General features: G+C 34.6%; 1 protein-coding gene across 3 annotated transcripts in view; it reads right to left on the reverse strand.

Moving 5' to 3' along the window:
- Positions 1-24,983, reverse strand: part of LOC149798167 (uncharacterized) — a 135,055-nt gene that overhangs the window by 39,417 nt on the left and 70,655 nt on the right. The window contains exon 3 of one of the 3 annotated variants that reach the window (XM_089963277.1): positions 17,504-17,598. The exons of 1 other annotated variant lie outside the window; for it this stretch is intronic. The gene's annotated coding sequence lies outside the window, so the exon portion shown is untranslated. Of the gene's footprint in view, positions 1-16,009; positions 16,116-17,503; positions 17,599-24,983 lie in introns of those variants that run through there. One more of the 3 variants, XM_089963279.1, reaches the window with a different exon arrangement.

Consider the following 24,983-nt stretch of genomic DNA (forward strand, 5'->3'; position numbering starts at 1 on the left):
ACCTGCTTAATACATTGTAAAAGATATACAAACACACATACAATACATAATCAATACCCAATCCAACATATGGGATGTCCCTCTATTGTCCTAGCCTCAATTCATTAACCCTACTAAAATCACTAATGGTGCCTATATGATATGGGTGATAACTGCTTATTCCTGTGACGTTATCATGTAAAGAAGTGTGATCAAATAATAAAGATATCCTGATAACATCTCCCTGAGCTGTAAATGAACACCACCATACCTGACTTGTATGCAAAATAATCTATAGATTTCATTAGCTATTCGTTTTGCTGCCAGGATTATTACTTAAAATAATCATATCATTTATATCAAGGTAATTTTGTTCTTATGCTTCTGTGTTCTCCAGTTATTTTGTTTCACCAGAAAGAATGTGGTAAATTATTTGTTTTTCTGGACAAATATTTTCATGTATTTGCAAACAATGTTATTTTATTGGCACTTAAAGTGTGGATTGGAGAAGGGCTCCATAGAAGAACAAATGTCTGCTGGGAACTTACAGTCATGATTAAGAGCTACCGCAAACTCCAAGGGACCGATCCATCCCCCATCATGACAAAATAGTGAATTCAAAGTTTATCAGAAGGCATTGGAAATCAGACAATCCAGTGAAATAATGAAATTTTAAAAAGGAAACCATAACAAAACTATAAGATGACATGATTTTAAGACAACAACAGATTTTAGTCTGTACAGTGTCTACCCCTATCAACATCTAAATACAAGCACTATATTATTAAACTCTGCATGAAAATGAATCATTTCTTTAAACCATTAAAAAATTTTTTAACCCAACCTTCCACATCTTAATTTGAACTATATCATATATATTTCCACTCAAAGTAAATAGCTTGAATAATGTAAATGAATTTGAAGTATTACCAAAAATCAAGGTCACTTGTCAAGTTTTTGAAATTTCTGTACTTGTAAGAAATAACGAAATGCAATATTTTACTCAGGACTAAAGCGTTTCTCTCCTGAAGGTCAGGATCATTGATGTTACTTTTTGTTCTTTTTCTTCACCCCTGAACTACTCTGAAAACATGAGAGATACAGTAACACTTGATGCAATTTCATCTACATAGCAAAGGGCACTGCTACAAATGTAGAAACTTTGTCAAACAAATGGGAACATGTCCCATATTATGGGATTCTAATTCTATAAAATGAAGCAAATGATGGAAATCAAACTTGTGCAAGAGTCCAACAGTGTAAGATGCACACAAAATTTGCTTGAAATCTTGGATGACCCTGATGCAAAAAAAAAAAAAATATGGAAAAAATATGGACAATTATTCTGTTAACAAATGATTTCTGAACCAATAATTATTTAACAGGAAACAGATGCCGCAATTCGAGGTAAAGTTATGATGTACAGCTAAATGTTTCATAGGAAAAGTAAAGAAAGGCCATAATTCCTCTAAATGATCTCATGGAATGCTGGAAATTAATCATTCCTGATCTCATTAACATAGTGCTATATACCAAATTGAGTTGAACTCATACAATCCTTAATAAAAATTACCACAGATAAAGAACAAAATTGGCATAACGGGCAAGCAAAGGCTTTAACTCCTGTAAATGATGTGGAATGCTTGAAGTAAAACTCGTACAAAGCCACATCAATATAAGGCTGCATAAAAATAAAAAATAAAAAAAATGATATCTGACCTGGAGAGAGACAAATAAATGTTGTGAAATGCTGGAAACTGAACAGTTTCAAGTTCTCATTAATATATAGCTGAATGAAAAATTTGGTTAAAATCCAACCAGGATCTATAACTCCAATAAATGACATGCAATAATGACTTCTTTCAAGGCCTCGTTAATGAAACATTTTATCAAAATCTGTTCAAATTCCTAAGGAAATTGGTAAATTAATGGTGGCAAGACAATCTGGGTCTCTGCTACAAACCAAATTTGATTAAAACCAAACTATTCCCACTAAATCCTCAACTAGGAAGAAAAAAAATGCTGACTGCCAGATACCTGGCTGAATTCACAATGTGATCACTATATGGCTCCAAAACCTTAACAGAGCCACAGAGCATGAACTTAATTATAAGACATGGCTACATGAAAGTGCATATCAGATACCTGATTTTCAGTTGTATCTTTACAATCATTGCAACTCTGCTCAAGATAATGACATGCATGTACCATGAACTGCACATTCTATGCCCAGTTGTGTTTGCTGGTCCTCTGTGCAGATAAATTTGTGTGCAGAAACAATTTGACTTCTTTATTCTCCCAGAAGAAAGTCATCCACAAAGTCTCGTAGCTGTAAATGGTGAATAACTCAAGTTCTTTTGCAGGAATGATGTTTCTTCTTTCAGTCACAGTAACCCTGACCTTTGGAACCCAAAGATCTGTAGCATTCTTCCTACCCTAGTGTGAAACTCCTCCTAAGTTTGTCAGCTCTAGATGGCAGACAACTTGAGTTACTGAGCAGAAATGAAGCTGGTAACAGATGGATTGATGGACAGGCATCTTAACAAAATGCGCTTTGCCTCATGGCAGTGTAAAAGGTATATCCACCAAAAGAATGTCACACCCCACCCACCCCATCAATGACCAGAGCTATTACAGATGTAAAATTTTCATTATTTGGAATATTATGTCATATTACTTTGAACTTTAATATATCCATCACAAATAGGGAGCTGTGCTTTATCGAACATAATGCAATTATGAAGCTGATGAAAGTCTGGCTGAGGAAAACTTGGACTGACTTTTCATGTGGAACATTTGGGAACAGTAAAATTAAGTAGCCAAAAATAGCACTAAGTGCATTAACAGTATTTGAAAACTGAGTAGCTAAAAATAGCACTAAGTGCATTAACAGTATTTAAAAACTGAGTAGCTAAAAATAGCACTAAGTGCATTAACAGTATTTGAAAACTGAGTAGCTAAAAATAGCACTAAGTACATTAACAGTATTTGAAAACTGAATAGCTAAAAATAGCACTAAGCACATTAACAGGGATGTTCTTAAACATTTTGTGAACATAGACAAGCAAGAAAAAGTTAAACTAAATAAATATGGGATAAATGCCTTAAAATCTTGAGGACTTGGCGCATATACAAATCTATCAAGTTTGTCCAACCTTCCCTCCACAAAGCTCAAGCTTCAGTGTTTCAAAACTAACAAATATTCTTCAACGATCAAAATGAATCCAGAAAAGTCATAAAAGCTATCCGTTGTTGTTATGAGGTTTAACAACACTTTTCAGCACATGATATGTGCTATACATGACAGCCAGTATATTTGATGGAGAAAGAACCCAGGGAAACCTCAAGAAGAACCACATACCCAATGAAGCTATTTTCAGGCTTTCTCACATACCCATGTCAGCTGAGCCTGAGACTCAAACCCACAAGGACAGAAGTGAGATGTCAGTGATCTGTAAAGGCGAGTGCCACAGACCACTAGGCCACCCAGTGCCACAGACCACTAGGCCCTAGACCCAGAGCCCCTAAAAGCAATGTGAATTTTGAGTATTTGTTGTTAACTATGAAACAATAAACCAAAAAATCAACATTTTAAACAGAACTAAGATTCAGCAATTTTTGGAGCATATATATATATATATATATATATATATATATATATATATATATATATATATATATATATATATATATATATACACACACACACAGATAGAGAGAGAGAGAGATACACCAAACTGAGCAGAAAGTGCTATCCCTGGACTGCACAAGAGACTGCTAGATAACATGAACAGAATTTTGTTTATGATGGGTGTCTCATTGTATTTCTCTAAATGGACCTATGTATACCTTGATTTCTGTTGTAGGAAACTGGAGTGACTGTGTATTTAGACAAGAATTAATTTCAAGGTTCATATGTAAGTGTGTCTGCTATGTATGAATACCTATAACCAATGACTTTGTATCATCAGTTTTGGTGATGCATGCATGGTCGGTGCATGCAGGCAAAGCGAAAGGTGTTGCAACCCCATTACCCATTGATCAGTGTTTGAATCTCAGTGGAGTATTGACGGAAAGTTTTCTAACCTGTATAATATTTGTGTGTGTGTGTATGTGTGTGTGTGTATATATATATATATATATATATATATATATATAGAGAGAGAGAGAGAGAGAGAGAGATTGAGAGAAAATGTAGCCCCCAATAGAGCCTCAAAAATTCTTTGTAGGAGAGCATTTGATGATATTAAAGTAGGTATCAAGGACAATCATTAGCTTTGGGTAATCAAAAAAATGTGTCAAAACCATTCACCAATCTAATGCAATTTTCCAATAGAATTAGACTAAACACAGATTCTGCCATGTAGGGTTGCCCCTCCTTTAATACTAAAAACGTTTTGGAATGTCTAATGATAATTCCAATTCACACTGCTAACACTTTTTTTTATGTTCTGTATTGTACAACATTATCAAAAGTCAAATATCAATACAATAGGTGTGTCATGGTAAATACAATCTTCCCAAAATGTAGTAGTAATTAAAAAGTAAATATTTGATGTTTACAATATGTAGATCTGTGTGCACTAGAAAGCATGTATTACCTTACCTGAGATGGAATTCTATATAATTGCAACTTCACTCTGACATGATCAATTTTTCAGTCCAAATCCATGTTAATCATTTGAAACCAAATTAAAGTGAACATCATATATAACTTTTCCAGCCCATCAAAAACTTATTTAATCATAGTAGGGGACCCATGGAGAGTCTACTTAAATGCAGTTTAATTGTTTCTTATATATAAATGATCCCAAAAAGTTAGAACAACATTAGAAATCCTAAAGTCAATTAGCAATTAATGTCCCCCCCAGTCACTTATGTAATTGTCAAACTTACAAGACTGTTATTAAAGTATTTTGGTTTCTCTGATGAATACAGATACAGAGGAATGTCCAATCACAAAAACCATGTTCGAATCCTAAAATGTTTTGTTTTCAAGATAACTGATTACTAGTGAAGTTTAATAACATCGGGACAACTTTCCTTAGTCATGTATGTCATTTATATTCGTTTCATTTTTCATTCTCATGGCTCTTGTTGCATGGATAAATTAATATACTTCTATATGTAACATGATAGCTCATCTCTGTAAAATATTATATTGGTAAAGAGTTCAAGCGATTTATGTCAAAGGAAATTCCAAGCCCTTCAATTTAATCAGTGAAGACCTCTGAACATGATGACTCGGCACATTTAGTGTCTCTGATTGATAAACTAGATAGCTAAACTGATGTGTCACAATTAAAAACAAAAATATGAGATCATTAATAATTCCTTTTTATAATTTGTCCATACAAAGGATATACTAATGGTTATCATACTAACTACCATGATATATTTTTTTTTATTAGGTCTCACAACAACATTTTATTCTCATTTCCTACCGTTCCTGTTGGACTTAACTGAAAAACTTTATACTACTGTATGTAAGGAATGATACTGAGAGATGTCTACTTATCTGTCTGATTCCAACATATGATACAAGCATTTATGCCTATAAATAACTGACAGTACTCTTTTGGAAAATTATGCACAAACAACAACTTCTACATTTTACAATAATATGAAATGGATACAGTCATAATGGCAAAATGTATCCATCTTATGGATACAATAATATTGGCAGAATGTATCCACGTTACTGTTTAAAATGAATCTGAATATGCCACTCATTGGAGACAAATAACAGAATGTGTGTGCCTGATGTCATTACTCTATATCAAGGTTCGAGGCATTAATATTTAAAAAATGTCAGACTTGTTGCAAACACAAGGATTATCATATATACCTTATACCTTTAATGCCCAAAAGGAGCGTAATTCTAACATTATGTATCCGATAACAGAAAGAGATGTGCATGTTGACTTCATATCAATACTTCTGTATCTGTCAAGTTTTGAGACTGTCCATGAAAAAATGCAAGAATTGTGCGACATAATACAGTATACAGTAGAAAGACAGACATGCTGCATGCCACTCCCATATTCATACTCAGGACATAAATATTCAGGTTGCTTCACTCAACTGTACAATTATAAAGTTGCCAAGGCCATGATCTGCATGTCAAGCCAAGATTAAAACACTGCTGTAAAACACATGACCTTGATCCCATGATCAAAAGGTTGAGTACACATGTTGCTGTCCTTGTTATCATAATGATTCATTCCAAATTTACTATGTGACCTTGGTCTCAAGATCAAAGGGGTGGGTGAGCATTCTGCAGATGAAATTGTCTTAGCTACATAATGATTCATTGCAAGCATGAATAAAATTCATCAAGAAGTTTAGGAAATATAAGCAAATGAACAAACATTAAAACCTTCAAGAAAACAGGTTACCTTGACCCCCCAAGTCAAAGAGGCAAGTGAGTGCAGAATGAATTTTCTTAACTCCATAATGACTCGAATGTTAAAAGAAAATCCATAAAGGTGCTTAGGTAATATAAGCACATGAAAAGTTTTTTTTAACCAAAACCTTGAAGGCAAATGTTTTATGACTGACTTTCATCTAGATGTGAAAGTGGTGAGTGCAATTGTCCCTGATTGAATTGTCATAACTTCATGATGAACCATGCCTAGTATGGTACCTATCAAGGAAATATGCAAATAAAAAGCTTAACAAAATCTTCACAAACTACTGATGAGGATGATAATGCCAGCAGTAAAAAACTGATTGCTGTATCCTACTTGTAACTGGCCACCTTAACAATGATAACATGTACATTGCCAGTGTGTGTGTATATATATATATATATATATATATATATATATATATATATATATATATATATATATATATATATATATATATATATATATATATATATATATGCACACACACATGCATACACACACTGTATATAACTTTTCATGTTCAATGTGCAATGAATGCAAATTATTTAAACACTTTTGCATTTACACTTTGACATAATTATTCAAACAGCTTGTTGAGTATAATGCATTTTTTCCCCAAACTAAATGTCTTTTGTTTGGCTTTTATGTGTTTAATGTCATGTTTAAGTACATGATAGGCTATATTTATATATGGCAGCCACAATATTTGAGAGGAAGAACCCAGGAAGACCTTGGGAAGAACCACTGACCCATGGGAAGACACTGTCAAACTTTCTCAAAGTCACACTGGCGGTGCAAAGACTCAACCCACATGGAAAGAGGTGACTGTGTGAGTGATCAGCAAAACCACTCATCAACATGCTGCCCTTTTAATGACTTACCTACTACATATAATGTAAATGAATGTAAGTTGTACGTCTCTGAGAAACTGTTAGCTGGGGTACTTCGTACAAATTTTAACAACTTGTTAAAAAATGTTTACAATACTGTATTTTGCAGGTGTCTAAACCATAATTAACTGTAAAATCCTGACCCATGAAAAATCACCAGCAGATTGGGGTCTACACTGTTCACAAGAAGGCATTCATGGTTCTTATAACCCCAGAGTTTTTGTTCAAGAATTTTTCAACAAATATTCAAGAACTATCAGCTTTTCAAGATTTTTTTAAATACAAAAATAAAATTTTCTCCATCGTCCATGTTACTTTGTTTATCACTGCATTAATATGTACAGTACTAAAGTTGAAAAAACAAAATTTGCGTGCCACTTCAGGGAAGGGACACTACTTCATCTGGTAAATTACCACGTTGTGTGTCGTTTGATTCATCCAATTTGATCTCCCTTTATTTATTCATTATTTTGAAAAATATATAAATATAAAACATTCTGAATTAAAAAAAGCCATATATTTAATTCAGTTTTAAGTTTCTATATTCCATCGTAAAAATTCAAGGAACGTTTGGCAAAATTAACAGAACTGATGAACATTTCCAGGCAACTATTTAAATTCAAGGATTCAGAAGGTTACGCAAACTATGTCATTAGCAAAATGAACAGAACATATATGGGTGCAAGCAGTTCACACACCTGCACACAATTTATAGAAAGGCAAATACAGGCCCAACGCTGGAAATGTATAATCACAGAAATCTGGAGAATAACTTACATCAGCAACAAGAGAAATATAATAACTCTATCATGCCGAATCTTACTGAGGCTTATTTATTGTCATAATAAAAACAATTAGCAAGTCCACCATAATGTTAATAAATTAATAATTAATTACTGTTATAACTATTATGATTCTCTAGTATTATAGTATTATCACAGACATGGGGTATTCCAATTCTGGCATTTTTTGAGAAAAGAATAGACCTCCTCAAAGTAGCTTCAAAAAATGTGTGATAAATAACTTTTACTGAATCAAGATAAGATGTAGTTGTTTATTATCTTCATTATTGGCAGAGCAATTGAGATCATGTGTCATGACAATGGCACTACAATGCAAGCCTTAGAACCGCATGTAATAGCAAACAGAGACACTACCAATAAATACCAACAATTTCATGTCTGCCATTGCACAAACTCACAACACACTTTTAATAATTATATAACGAAAGTACTTGACTGCTCGATTGCCAAAAGTCACTTAGTTATCTTTTTATTAGAGCACTTACATTATCAGATTGTGTTTTTTAATATTAATATTTGATACAGGTTTCATTATGATTAAAGAAAATCAACTATGCAAAATTTCACCACTCTTGTTCACTTTCAAGGAAGGATTATCTTATTTACTCTTTTTTGGGGGGAAAATATTTATTTAAATAAAAATACAAATGTGCATCCAGGAGAAAACACTTTTAAAGCACAAATGAGTTGAGGTTTCCTCCACTGACGTAGAAAGTTACAGTAAATACGGTATTTTCTTTAACAGTTATGGAAGTCATTTTTTTTATTAATGTCTTTACTGGTGTCAAATGCCTGTATTATTAATAGGGACTGCAGGGGGTAATATCAGTTGTTAGATGACAGCAAAGAAAATCACCTGTATTACAGTGGTCCACCCCCCTGCAAACAAGATTTCAGACAGAATCAATTCCTTCAAGCTGATCCAGAAATGTCAAGTAGCTTAAATAGAAATCTTTGTTATGAAAGAAAATATGACCATAAATACAATACATAACCACTTTCTAAATATATGGAGACTTTGGCTCTCTACCCTGAAAGCCTAGATGAAAGAGATCTTTGAACATTGTGGCAAGTTATTCTTTTGGTTTGACAAAGGAATAGGTTATTCAATACATGAATGTCAAATGAAATCTACTGCTTTCACATAATACCACATTTTTGTATCAGAAAAAAATATCACATCATAGGCATAGAATTTTGTTCAAATAATTGGTACTGATGGCCAAAATAGAATTTAGCCTGTCTGTCTGTCTTCAAGCCTGTATCCATTTATATACCTACTGCATGCACCCACTCTGATGCTGGACTGTTGATCTTAGAGTGACAGGATATTATTTAATGTATGAACTGATAGTTGTTGTTGTTGTGGGGTTTAACGCCATTTTTCAGCACGATAGGCTATACATGGCGGCCAGTATTAATGGTGGAGGAAGAACCCGGAAAACCCCGGAAAGAACCACCGACCCATGAGAAGCTACTGGCAAGCTTTCTCACATGCCCACATTGGCTGAATCTTAGACTCGAACCGCCGCAGACAGAGGTGAGATGGCAGTGATCCGTAACGAAGAGCGCTTTAGACCACTCGGCCACTCGGGGCCCCGCTATATGAACTGATAGAGAGCATGTTTTATCAAAAATATTTGTAAGAATTACATACTTACCTAAAACTCTACTCATGTATCATGAGTGACCTTGCTGTGAGTTTTGAGAAACATATCTCAATATGGTGCATGACATTCAAAAAGCACCCCAACCCCCATGTGTGTGTCTGCAAACTGAGGGAATAAAAAAGGATAAGATAGTTGGATCCTTTTTTTTTACATTTTTATCTAATATTATTTCACAAAACAATCTAAAGTATTAAAGGTTATTATAACTGAGCAGATGACAGATTTTTTTATTGCATGCATTATAAAAAGTTCCAATCTAAAATTACCATTTTGGATGTGAAAAAACTGAGCACAGATGGTACAGATTTTTGCTTTCTTTTCTGCATCATACAAAGTTATAGGGTAGGTTGGGATACCGGAACAACGTATATTTTTTTCCCCTTATGATGAATGCCTTGTGTAAATTTTCATTAAATTATTGGCAAAGGTTAAAAAGTCACAGAACACACAACACTTGATCTCTGAGTACACCAGGTATATGATTGGTGTATGTAAGCGATTTTGATTGTTGTTGTTGTGGGGATTAACGCCATTTTCCAGCACAAGATAGGCTCTACATGGCAGCCAGTATTAATGGTGGAGGAAGAACCTGGAAAACTCCGGAAAGAACCACTGACCCACGAGAAGCTACTGGCAAACTTTCTCACGTACCCACATAGGCCGAATCTGAGACTCGAACCCACGCAGACAGAGGTGAGATGTCAGTGATCCGTAACGGAGAGCACTTTAAGACCACTCAGCCACTCGGGGCCTCCTAGTGATTTTGATGGATACCTTAGTAAACTTTCAAGAAAATATCAAATGTTTCACAGATAGACACATCATTAGCTAACATGTATCATCTTTGACCATTCTTTAACGCTGAAAATCCAAATGGGCATCCAATTTCGCACAAGACTCACCATGTAGTAATGATTTACAATGTATATGCTGGAGAAAATTTTCATTAAAATATAAAAATGGATTTGCGTCTTGAACTCATTGAGCTCCCAGCTGTATGAAATAGCACAACAGTAACTTAAAACCCAAGTATTGTTTAAAACATAATGAAACATTATACCTGACATGCAACAAAACACAATGCCAGAGGAGAATGTATAAATAATTTTATATCTGACATTAGAGTCATTATAATTACCACACACTTTGGCTAACAAACAAAGAAATATTTATACCTAGAATGACCCAGCTTCTATAATTTTTTTCACACACTGCACACCAGTAGTAGCCATTCCCACAGGGCATAAACTAAAAACAGAAGTGGTACCCAATGTATCCTCCTATAACTTAGGGAATTACTGTAAATAAGGCTACGTAGGGAATTACTGTAAATAAGGCTACTTAGGGAGTTACTGTAAATAAGGCTACGTAGGGAATTACTGTAAATAAGGCTACGTAGGGAATTACTGTAAATAAGGCTACTTAGGGAATTACTGTAAATAAGGCTACTTAGGGAGTTAATGTAAATAAGGCTACTTAGGGAGTTACTGTAAATAAGGCTAAATTGGTGACTCAGTGCCCCAAATAAAGGTGTAAAGCCACTCTGACGCTAATGAGATACAAAGACAATGGTGACACATAATAGGCTGTATCGGAATTCATTAAAATGAAATGATCACACATTTAGTCCATTCAAAAATAACTTATTTGCTGACAAACTTGTTCTTTTGTTTTCACCCCACAAATCATTGTATCTAATCTGATTTGATTATTTAATCATTTTACTCAAAGTGAAATTTTACTTAACATAAAGATAAAATATCTGTAAATAAATCATACATTTCACTTTTGTAACCTGCACATGGCTACTATTACAACAGTTAATCAACGGAGAGTGCATTCATATTGCCAGTCACATCAAAGACTATCATCACTGTCTTACTCAAAGCAATCAGCTTTCATTTCACATTTCCAAATTCCTTCTTTATTCCATTCCAGTCTTTGAATATCTACTTGCAGAACTGATAGAAAATCTAAATTTCTCATGGCAAACACCCCAATATTTTTCCTAAACATATTCATGCAACCCAAATTGATCAAACAGTCGATCAAGTTACGGCATAAAAACAGGATCTGACAAACAATGAAATGTAGAAAGTAAATGCTACATAACATGCCTGTAAGTCACAGCAGCTCAGCTGGTAGAGCATTGGAGTCATAATCCAAGAGTTGCGGGTTGAATACCCACCCTGGCCAGCTCAGGTCAGCAGCATTGATGAGTCCCTGAGGCAAGCACAAATAGCTCCCATTCCTCAGACAGAAATGTGTTAAAAGTGCCATTAAAACTCACAAAAACAATCAATATAACCTACCTTATCTGAGAAAAATATGCAACTGTCAAGAAGTACATCTCACGAATGCAAGATGACGTAGAATCGGCATTTCCAAGCATGGATTTGCAGAGATTTAATTTCCCCCCTACTGATTTCAATAATAAATCAAAAAGGTCATCTGGTAAGTACTCCATGGAGGTTTTCAATTAAAGATGATAATCTACAGATCAATTTAATACCGGGCACAAAATAGATGATAGGGTATGATATCAACTACCCCCTCCCCTCAACAAAGACCACCACAAAACTAGCACCTCTATTATGTTTTTAAAAAACCCACAGGTTATTATATTTCATCTACCCAAACAAAAGCAATATATAAATAAATAAATCCATTAATACCAGCAAACTGAGCTGCAAGGAACAGAATTCAAAAATTATCTACATCAAACAATAATTAATTATATGATATTGACAAATATTAAAGCAAATCTTTGTGAAAAATAAAATGGTACTACCAGTAACAATGAACAAGAAAAAATAAATCAAACTATTAATTTGAAAATCATTTTCAATTAGAAACTGATACAACCCTGCTGTACCTTCTGTACAAGCCACTGTTCATATAAAAAAGACCCCAATTATAACCTGTTTTAAATGCACAGTGTCAAAGGTCTGGAGAATTCATTGTTCACACCACAATCAGTCTGATAATTAACCCAGTGAAAATTTAAGGCCAAGAGAAATTCGATATTGAAAAGTAAGCCAAATGTTCATTATACCTGCACTGATATCAAATCCGTTCATTAGCAATTGTACAACCAAGCAAAATGTTATGAAAGGCTTAAAGAAAGGATAAGTGTTAGTTGATAAGGACGTTCTTTACAACTCTTTACAATACACACTTTATATTACATCAATGTATACTTTCTCTATCACTTGAGACCCTTGTATTCTACCATAGTGAAATGCTGCATTTTATGCCTATCTATGCTTTGGCTATGATAGGTAGGGGAAGCTACTGTATGTACTAGCTTTTAAGATGGGTCCAACTGCAAACTACACAGACCCAGATCTGCCATTGCATAATGCACCAGCAGATCTGGGTCTGTGCAGTTTGTAAGGAGTAATCAGTAGAAAAAAACCCTGATCTGCAGGCACATTATGATACGCAGATCAGTATCTATGTTAGTTTGCTGTTGTGGTACACAGGATTTTGCATTCAGTTTAAACTTGTTTCTCTGGCCAAGACTGTCACATCCTCTATTATCTTTCATCCCTCTTTTAACTTGTTTTTCTTTTTTTTTTTTTAAACAGGTATGGCAGAACCATTATTCCTTCATCAAGAAAGATCACATCCAAAGTAAGGGTGACAGAGTCAGTCTCAGTCAATTATCTGTTGCTCACGTTCACTTCTAAATGATTGGATCATAATTTTGGAGTTGATCCATATATGTATGACTCGCAAGTTTATCACCATGAAACTGATATGATGAAACTTGCCTACACCAGCCTCTTTGTAAACAATTTACCTCTGAAGACCAGACACAGCATTCCCTCACAATAATACACCACAGCACAACTCTACATTTCTGTGGCCTAAGTGCTTGGAGCATCTGCCTTGGATGTAATTGGTCATGGGTTCGAATCTGGCCAAGTCATACCAAAGACTTGTAAAAATGATAACAGCAGCTGCCTCTCTTGGCTCTCAGCATTAACAGGTTAGTGACAGAATTGATCGGTCATGTGTCAGGATAATGTGACTGGGTGGGAAACAATGTTACATGTCTGTGGCATGATGCCCCAGTGCTACACATCACTATAAACTGCCACTGCAGACATCATAGCAATATGACTGGAAAATTGTTAAAGCTATGTTAAAAGTCCAAGTCACACACACACACACACACACACACACATTTCTATGGATCCCATTTCATTATTTAATAGTAATATTACCGTAAGTACTCACTTATTAGTTGCGTCGAACTGAAAACAACAAAGATACTGATCATAATGTGCTTGCAGATCAGGGTCTATGTTACTTTTTATAGTTAATAATTCTATTAAAATGCACAGATCCAGATCAGCTGGCACACTGTGTGCCAGCAGAACTGGGTCTGTGCAGTTTGCAGTTGGACTCATACAGTATATATCAAATACCTCAGTTTTAGGTGACTTCACCAATTTGGCAGTCTACTTTAATGGCTTCCATGCATATTGTTATAGCAGTTTTAGGTGACTTCACCAATTTGGCAGTCTACTTTAATGGCTTCCATGCATATTGTTATAGCAGTTTTAGGTGACTTCACCAATTTGGCAGTCTACTTTAATGGCTTCCATGCATATTGTTATAGCAGTTTTAGGTGACTTCACCAATTTGGCAGTCTACTTTAATGGCTTCCATGCATATTGTTATAGCAGCGATTCTTAACCTTTTTGTCTGGCGACTCAGATTAGATTTGGTGTTAGCCTCGTGACCCATCAAACACCACAAATTCAAATCAGTAAGAGATTTCAAATTATTATGGTTGATCTCAGTGACCCGCTCAAAACAGGATGGTGACTCAGGTTTGGGTCATGACCCATGGGTTAAGAACCACTGAGTATTATATTTTAATCTCGGTATGGTCATTTTTTTTCTCGGTTCTACCTGAAACTTCACAAGTTTTCCAACAAAACATCTTAGGGCACACATGAAGTTTTCCTGGTGCCAGTTCACTAAATATCCCAGAACTTATTAAAATAATTGGCATTTTTTAATATCTTTCTTATTGTTTAGCTGGTAATGAAGCTTTTCTCACAAAACATTCAGCAAGGATCTGGGCTTAAATAATGTCAGAATATTACATTTTCCTTGAAAAAGTGTTGCATTATTATTGAGAAAAGTTTGACGATTTCCTCAACTTTTTTTCCTCAAGAATATAAACATTTCAATGTATAAACTTTTAAAACTAAACATAATTCTGAATCCTTTTCATTGTCTCAACCTTACAAAAATACTAAGAGTGTAGAGTATCATATAACACAAGTCATGACCTATAGCTGGCTAAAATTTCATGAAAATATCTCTTCTGTTTCAAACGTTTTAGCTTAATGAAGGAAATGGGTCAATGAGTAAAACTTTTCCTTGCCATGTCGTAGACTTCAAAGTAGGACAGGTAACTGGTGTGTGTGTGTCTATATATATATATATATATATATATATATATATATATATATATATATATATATATATATATATATATATATATATATATATATACACACACACACACACACACACACACACACACACTGGTAATTTGTAAATCAAAACATATCCAAGAGCAGATAAATTAAATGAGGACTATATTTTCTGCAAATATTTTTAACCTGACAACTTACTTGGTTTAATGGCAATATTTTCATACAATGTTTTACAAAATAATACATTAAGAAAATTTTCTTTTGCGAATTTTGAATGTTCAAATTAATCAATTCATGAAACCTGTATGATGCAAAAGATGTAAAATTTCACCATTTGTAAAATCCAAAATTGGTACTAAAGCTGACAAGGAAAGAAGTGCTATCCAAAATCAACACCCATACCTTGCCAAAGTAAAAGATTCATGGGCTGGACAAAAATACATGTACTTCTGTGAAAAAATGTCTATAAAAGTATCTTCCAAAATCTTAGGTTAAGTAAAGAATCAAGACCGACTGTTCTCTGCAAACGTAGCACAGAGATGACTGAACTTCTTGCACAGTATACTGTACATGTAATTTTCTAATTATATGCCAAAGATTAATGTTAATCCCATTCTTTCATAAAAATTTTGAAAATTTTCATTTTATGAAACACTGTCCAATGATAAATTAACCCCCAGCATTTCAATAAACTTACATGTGAGGTCCCCTGGTTTTTTCATGGGAGAAACCCATCTATGCACACCTATACTGCATTTACCATGCCTTTTCTGTACGTATCTTAAGACTTACCATCATTCCATGTCCTCAAGTAGTTCCATTTTGCCTCAACATTTATTTTTTCAACAACTAAATCTGTTAATAAGTACTCTGTTTCCTCATATGACCTGTATAATTGTACTAAGCTGCCTAATGGCTGAGAAATTGGGCAAGTAATGTCAGAATGGGGCCATTATTGGGTTACAATAGACGTCATACATCAATTTCTCATTCTTTGTGTGTATACTGCATTTGAATTTACCTCAATAAAATAAACCATTCTGATATTAACTTCAAGTATTACACCTTGAGTATACAATATGTATCGTATCCATGTCATAGCATCAATATATTAATCTCTACCAAGACATGTGCACAGTGACACTAATTTTGATCAATCGCAGACTTTATCTCTCTTACAAGACTGGACTCGAATAATCAAGACTTAAATTTAAGCGTGCAAGTTACATAGGAAAGGCAATCAAGGTGTTCACTGCAATGTATGGGTCTATATGCATGCCAATATATATGGTATAAGTGTAGGAAAGGCAATCAAGGTGTTCACTGCAATGTATGGGTCTATATGCATGCCAATATATAGGGTATAAGTGTAGGAAAGGCAATCAAGGTGTTCACTGCAATGTATGGGTCTATATGCATGCCAATATATATGGTATAAGTGTAGGAAAGGCAATCAAGGTGTTCACTGCAATGTATGTTTTCTATATGCATGCCAATATATAGGGTATAAGTGTAGGAAAGGCAATCAAGGTGTTCACTGCAATGTATGGGTCTATATGCATGCCAATATATATGGTATAAGTGTAGGAAAGGCAATCAAGGTGTTCACTGCAATGTATGGGTCTATATGCATGCCAATATATAGGGTATAAGTGTAGGAAAGGCAATCAAGGTGTTCACTGCAATGTATGGGTCTATATGCATGCCAATATATATGGTATAAGTGTAGGAAAGGCAATCAAGGTGTTCACTGCAATGTATGGGTCTATATGCATGCCAATATATACGGTATAAGTGTACTAATACACATACAATCTTGTTGAGACTTGCTTATCAAAAGTATGTAGTTGACAGAATGAACAATTAGCAGCACTTTTATTTTGCAAAGTTGAGGGTCTTGAGTCCAAAAGAAATTCATTTTTGATTAGCAGCATACAAATAGCACGTAAATCCATTTTAAATGAATAAAGCTTCCAATTGTAGTCTATCGTTCTCACAATTTTTTTTTTACAGGAGATAAAAGAAAAGTGAATTAAGTGCTGTGGTTGGTTATATATGGAGATTAATTGGCATCAAATACAACACACTATTTCTTGCATCTTTAGACAAAATATCCAGACCAATGAACTCGAGACTTTTTGGATTAAATGAGCTCTGCTCACAGATATTGAAGAAGACAAAAATAATACAAACCAAAAATGAAATGTATGTAAATATTGTCACTTGTTATGGTGCAGTTATTAGCTTTCTCAAATAAAGAGACTAAAGACAGATGGTATTACTCACCTAAATGTTCATTAGATGTACATGCAAAGATGGATACTGTACATCAAAGGGAACCAATTACATTACAGGAAATTAGCCTAATGGGATCAGACAGTCTGCAAGATAAGAAACTGAAGTTAATATTTCAAATGATTATATAAAAAGGTAGCTATGAGTAAGAACTCTTCTTTCTGACCCTCCCTTTCATTATTTCACTGTTATACTTTGTTTGCCAACTTCATTTGAATAAATAATGATTCAAGTTTGACATATTTGCATAAAGACACTTACACACATAGTAAATAAATACATAATGCTTGCTAAAGTCATGAAATTTCAACTTGTAAAACTTAATTTAAATTTATAAATTTTATCAATTTATGATGTCTTATTTCTAAATACCTTATCCAAGAATATGTATATACAAACTTGCACAAAAGCTTCAGTTATATGCAAGGCACAATTTAAAACTGTGAATTATAAAGTCCAACCTGTCTGACATAACACTGCTGCTATCTTTTGCAAAACTGAACTATAACTTACATTATCCTGAAGGTGTGGCTTTGTATAAAGAATGGAAGCAAATAACATACATGTAGTTCAAAATAAAAAGGCAGCTTTTTTTAATCTATCATTGCAAATCCAAGGAACATCAATGTCAAACATTAAGAATCAACACTGACAAGGAGTTTGCTCTCACTCTGAAATTCAAATGAGAATTTACACATTTTTAAATATGATTAAAAGATTTATTTGAGTGTGCACAAGGGTATTATTGTTTCATCAATTACCATACAGTATATACTCATTTATTACTTGAGTCAAACTGCAAACAACAAAAAGCCTAATCTGCTGCAGCATAATACACCTGCAGCTCTGGGTCTATGTTCTTTGTTCTACTGATTACCCCTAACAAACTGCACAAACCCAAAACTGCTGGCATATTATGCTCTGGCAGATCTGGGTCTGTGCAGTTTACAGTCAAGCTCAACTTAAAAACAAGTACTGACGGTATGTACAAGTGACTCCATGTTAAACATTTATTACATTTACCTCAAAGGAAAATCCTGCAAACTGCAATAGACTATAAAGAAGTATAGTTGTTAATTATGTTAGTAGGTCACTATTCACATTGTCTGCTTAGCAGGTACTTGTGAATGGGTGAAGAAAATGGTCACCTATTATGGATCGTTCAGGAGAATAAATATGGGTATTACGTTCTCCATTGTACTGGGATATCCCACATTTAAAATAATAGATTTGTCTTAAAAATAACTTGTGTGTGTGTGTGTGTGTGTGTGTCTGTGTGTGTGTGTGTGTGTGTGTGTGTGCATGTACATTAGATTTTTCAGTCATATTGCTATAATGTCTGCAGTGTGGCAGTTTATAGTGATGTATAAGCACCTGGGTATCATGGTGTAGACATGGTGTAGACATGTAGCATGATGTCCCACCCAGTCTCATTATCCTGACACCAAGCCAACTAGTCCTAACATTACCCTATTAATGCTGAGCACCAAATGAGGCAGCCCTGTTAATACCATTTGTGTAAGTCCTTTGGTATGACTTGGCTGAGGTTCGAACCAGCAACCTCCTGCATCAGAGGTGGAAGTGCTAACCACTTAGGCCACCAGAGTGGTTATTAAAACTAACAAACAAGCAAATTTCTCCATTTTACAAGGATATCCCATACTAATAAGATGATACTCATAAATGTATTAAACATAACATATAAGCAACACTTCTTTGCAAATTAAACCTGCACTAACATTCAACTTTGGTACTTAATTTCTGGAAACATTTGCATTTTCTAATGAATGTTCTTAATTCATGTCATTCTGCATTTTGGGGGTTTGAATTTAATTATTTCTGTTTCAGCCAAGAAAATTTTGAAAATTAAACTCATCATCCAAACTAATATCCATATACATACTTATCACTACAAAGCTGAAATCCAATTGTTTCAAGTTAAAATTAGGAAATCAAATCAATGATGGATGGGCAGACAAGTACAGCTATGATGTGATTATCATCAACAATAAAGTTCTTTTGCAATTATTAAATGGACACTATGCACTTGATATTGATCGTGTTTGCAATGTCCTAGCTTTTCTGTGTGCATCACATTGGTCATATTGATTCCTAATAATTGTGCAAAGTGAACATGGATATATTGTCACTAATATCCATCAATGGACTGTTGACTTAAACATGTACATCATTTCCTCCTCTTCAGATACGACTAATATAGATGTTTCGATATCACTGATCCATCAATATTTTTCTCTGGCGATGGTGTATCATGATAACCATTCAAAGAAAAATGAACTAACTGATACAAACTGTCTAAAAATTCAAATGTCCTTGTAATCTTCTCTCCTTTTAAATGAAGTAAATATAAAGTCAAACTATGTAAACCAGTCTCCTTATACCTATAATAAACTGCTACACAAACTTGTTTAAAATTCCATTTTGACTATCATGAGACAGCAGTAATCAGTCTAAGTTTCAAGATGTTTTGAAGTATTTTAAAAAAATACCATTTCTTGTTCTGGATAAACATGTATTTCATCTGTATTTTTATAGAGATTAGTACAACTGTGCTTTTCTGGGGGAAAGGCAAGAATTATGCAACACTGTCAACTTTTGTTTATTTGTAAGTACTGTATATACTCACTTATAAGACAAGTCCAACTGTAAACTGCACAGGCCCAGATCTGGTGGAAGATAATGCACCAGCAGATCTGGGTCTGTGCAGTTTGTTAAGAGTAATCAGGAGAACAAACAACACAGACTCAGATCTGCAGGTGCATTATGTTATGGAAGATCATGATCTTCATTGCAGTTTGACTCGACTTATAAGCTATTATATACTGTATGCATGCATGCATTTATTTATAATGTTATACAACTCTTCCTGCACTGTTCAGGATAGCCACTTCTGACTTTGGAAAATGATTGGGCATGTCTGTACAGCAGCTTTAGGATTTGATCCAACCCATGGTGGGGGGGGGGGGGGCTGGGGGGGGGAGGGAGGGATGATTTTACAAGCATTATAAAAAACCCAAATTATCAGACAAATATGTCTGAGAATGTTACTTACCCAAATGTTAACAAATGTCAGACGGGGTTAGAATAAGGACTCTGGGTCATACCTTGGGAGTACACAGTTGTGGACCCAGTGTCACAACTTACTAAACATTGACATCCAGACCCTGTGACCATACAGATACTTTTTGTGTATAATGAGATTAATTTAGACGTGCAATTAACAGTTGCCCTGGGGTCTGTTCTTAGACCATGGAAATGTAGCCCCAGGTACATAACACCTACTGAGATCCCCAATGTATACTTAGTGAGCATGAAAAAAGTAATTTTCACACTGACCCTAGGGTCTAACTCTATCCCTACAGACTTAGCCATATGTCATAACTTGGAAACTCCGTTACAAATGATGAGTAGCCTAAGTGGTATAAGTATCTGCCTCGGATGTGGAGGTCGCAGGTTCGAGCCCTGGCAAAAACGGTACTAGTAGCTGCCTCTCTTGGTGCTCAGCATTAAGGGGCTGGTGTTAGGAGTGATCAGCCTGGTGTCAGGATAATGTGACTGGGTGGGACATCATGCTACATGTCTGAAGCATGATGCCCCATTGCTAAACATCACTATAAACTGTCATTCTACAGACATCATAGCAACATGACCAAGATATTGTTACAGATACATTAAAAATCCAAATCACATACAAATATTGAGCAAATTTATATCTGCTAAATGACAAGTATATGTATACATGGTAAATGATTTGCCATATATATATATATATATATATATATATATATATATATATATATATATATATATATATATATATACATACATGTATATATACATGATAGCAGATCATAATCTTTGTTGTTTGACTCAGCATATAAATGAGTATATACAGTACTGTATAAACTCTCTGCTTTTTATTTATTACATACACCCTTCTCCCTTCCTTTTTATCAACAAAGTGTGAATAAAATTCAAACAAAATTAGAATTTACATGAGTCAGATTTGGTGCAACCAAGAATATCAAGGTAAGGACATTAGTGAAAACACGTGAAGAATTCCAGACTACCAATCAGAAATATGGCTCAAACATCTGTACTGGACACAAAAACAACCATGCAACATTAAAAAAGACCCGACTGTACATAACTTTCCAATCTACTTGAAGTAAAAAGCTTCATAATTATTTCCCTGCCAATCCCTATCTAATACCTTTAGGGTTGGTCTCTGATTCAAAACTAAAGCAACTGCAATATCTCACCACTGCAAATCCTCATGCTTTCCACTGTATATCCATCCCCTAAATCATGCTGATCCCCAGGGACTACAGGGAGACCAGGTCATAATGCAAACTACATCACATATCTGACACATCTACCAGTACTCAGGACTGCATATACATGTACAAAGTTTAGTTAGAAATTATTTTAAAATGTAATTTTAATTACAGTTTGTATATATCTAACCATCACTCCCTATCAGGAACCCCAGGGGAAGAAACCTGGGATGTTGCCCTTCTTACAGATAATCACAAGGGCAACATACATATACAATATAACAATAATACTTTGTGAAATTCCACCAGCTGGCTTTGGTGGTTTAGGAAATGTGGAACCTGTGAAACAGACAGACAGACAGAAAGAGGGTATCAAGTGTGTGTGTGTGTGTGTGTGATTAGGATATTTAATGTAGCTTTAACAATTTTTCAGTCATATCACTACAATGTCTGCAGTGTAGCAGTTTATAGTGATGTCCAGCACTGGGGCATCATGCCACATACACGTTGCACGATGTCCCACCCAGTCACATTATCCTGAGACCAGGCCGAAAAGTTCTAACACTAACCTCTTAATGCTCAGTGCCAAGCGAGGTAGCTGTCAGTACCATTTCTGTAAGTCTTTGGTATGACTCGGCCGGGGATCGAACCCACGGCCTCCCGCTTCAGAGGGTATCAATATAACCCCTATGTTTTCTTTACACAAATAGAAAACTAAAGTGTTTGTAAAATATTTACCACCTACCCCTCCTTTTGTTCCACTCCCTAGTCCATTGTTAGCTGCACATCTGAATGTATCTTTCCACGCACACACACACCCATGCATGCATATCAGTGATCCTTAAATTCTGAGGTTTCTTTGTTAAATCAGCTTATTCTGTCAAATATACAGGACACATGGCTTATTTGATTCTTTGGGGTTGAACACAGTTTTTCAGCACATGTTAGGCTATACTTAGCAGCCAGTATATCTGGTGGAGGAAAAAGCCTGGAAGAACCACTGACCCATGCAAAACTAATGAGAAATTTCTAACAAATTCACTTTAGCTGAGACACAGAGACATAGGTGAGATGTGAGAGTGATCTGTATGTAAAGGCTAGCACTTTAGACCACATGGCCACCCAGGGCCCCTAACATCTGGATTAGGCAAAATGTTATTATATATAAATCATTGTACTGAATCTGCATTCCATTAATGGGGTATATTTATTCTAAGATAACAATGTGAACCTAAATTGTAGAAAACAATCTTTGTTTATACCTCCTAAAGAGATGTGTAATTCTTTAAAATCTTTTATTTTCATGTTATCTACCAACAATACCTTTGACAGTTTAATTTATTAAAGACGTTAAATTTTTAAAACCCCTCTTGTAAGGGTGTGTATGACGAGTGCCATGTTAAACTAGCTATGTCAGATTAAGACAATACTTCACAACTACTTTGCCTCAAGTTTATTAACGCAGCTGTGTGTCACTGACAAGCATGTATATTTTACCTTTTACCTTATGTCACTTTGATCATGCTGTACAATTTCAATGTGAGTTTAGAAATGCCATTTGTTTTCATTATTTTTCTACCAAAACTGCATGGCCAGTATTTTGTTTTAATAGGCATAGAGTCTAGTTTGCTTCTTAATTTTATCTGGCAGTAGGGTTATCACTATTGAAACAAATGCATTTGTAAAGTCAATATTCAGTGTTTGTCCTTCAAAAAAAAAAAAATATCATGATCAACTCGACTACTTAATGAAAATATTTGTACCACATATATAAGGCCTTTTCTGGGTAAATACATTTAAATATGACATTTCAAAATATTGGGACAGGAACATAAAAACAGAAGATTTCACAAAATTACATTAATAAAATAAAAAAAGAAAGATTTTGTTTCTGCCGCAGTAGTTAACATGCCAGAATCATGACCGAAAAGGGTGCGAGTTTGAATCCTACCTTCAGACCAGCATGGATCAGCTATCAAGGTGTGTCATTGGGCATGGTACTTTATTCCAATAGCCTCAGCAAAAAAAAAAAAAACCTACTTGTGTTGCTGTGCTGCAAAAGCACCAAACCAACGATGAAACAGGAAACTTAATAATTTTCCAGGAGACTCCTGGAAGTTCAGGAGATATGAAAAGTATGTATGCAGGAAATGTATCTCAGTTGGTTAAATCAGTCTAAACAACAGTACAGTACCAAAAATACAAGATACCCTGTGGGATATAAGGTTAGCTGTCTATTCTTTGTATGCATAAAATATGTCTGAAGAAATATGTACTGTACTAACTATAACCCAAGGTCTGTTTTCAACCTTCTGGGATTTGTTCCTTTTGATTTCCAAACTATTATCCACTAAATACAGTAGCTGCAACACAAAATAACACAGACATTTTACCTGAGTTCTTTTGACTATGGGAATGGTTCAGAAAATATCAACAAAAACTTAAGTTATCATAGGAAAAACACAGTGTATCGCACAAGTCTATTCGTAGTCAAGCTGACCTTGAACTTGCTACCATCAAAATCAATAGCAGTATTCATTGAGCTAAACTGATCTCTCTCTCACCCACACACACACATGCACACACTGAAATCCATACACAAGAATTCACACACACACACTGAAATCCATACACATGAATTTCAGTTTCTGTATGATTCCAAGTGCAAAACCAGAAGTCTATACAAGTGATAGTGACCTTGAACTTCAAGTTATTGACTGAATAAATTCGATTCTTTCATAGGCTGAAAGGAATGTGTATCAGGTTTAACTTTAATACACAGAAATGGCTGAAAATATTGCACAGTGCAAGTATTGTTCAGAACTCAACATGTCCGAGTAGACATTCGCCCAAGATCACACTTTATTAATGCATAATAAAATATAAAATTATTGAAATATGATTGGTCAATTATGGAAGATATATAAAGTTATGAAGTAATTCTGTTAAAAATTATTCTAGCAGGGTTTCAGAATTCCAACAAATGCCATAAAAAGGTCATATGACTTGCATGCTGAGTGCCAATAAGTATCAAAATGAATGGCAACACAAAAAGTGGTAAAAGAAAATGGTGGATAGCCTCTACTCAAGAAGTTACAATGAAAATATAAAATTTATGATAAAAATACATGACATTATTATATATAAAAATTAGTTACTGTGTGGTATTCAAC

Source organism: Sinohyriopsis cumingii, chromosome 6 (assembly GCF_028554795.1).
Source record: "Sinohyriopsis cumingii isolate HCF-2022 chromosome 6, ASM2855479v2, whole genome shotgun sequence".
In the NCBI taxonomy this organism is placed as follows: Eukaryota; Metazoa; Mollusca; class Bivalvia; order Unionida; family Unionidae; genus Sinohyriopsis; species Sinohyriopsis cumingii.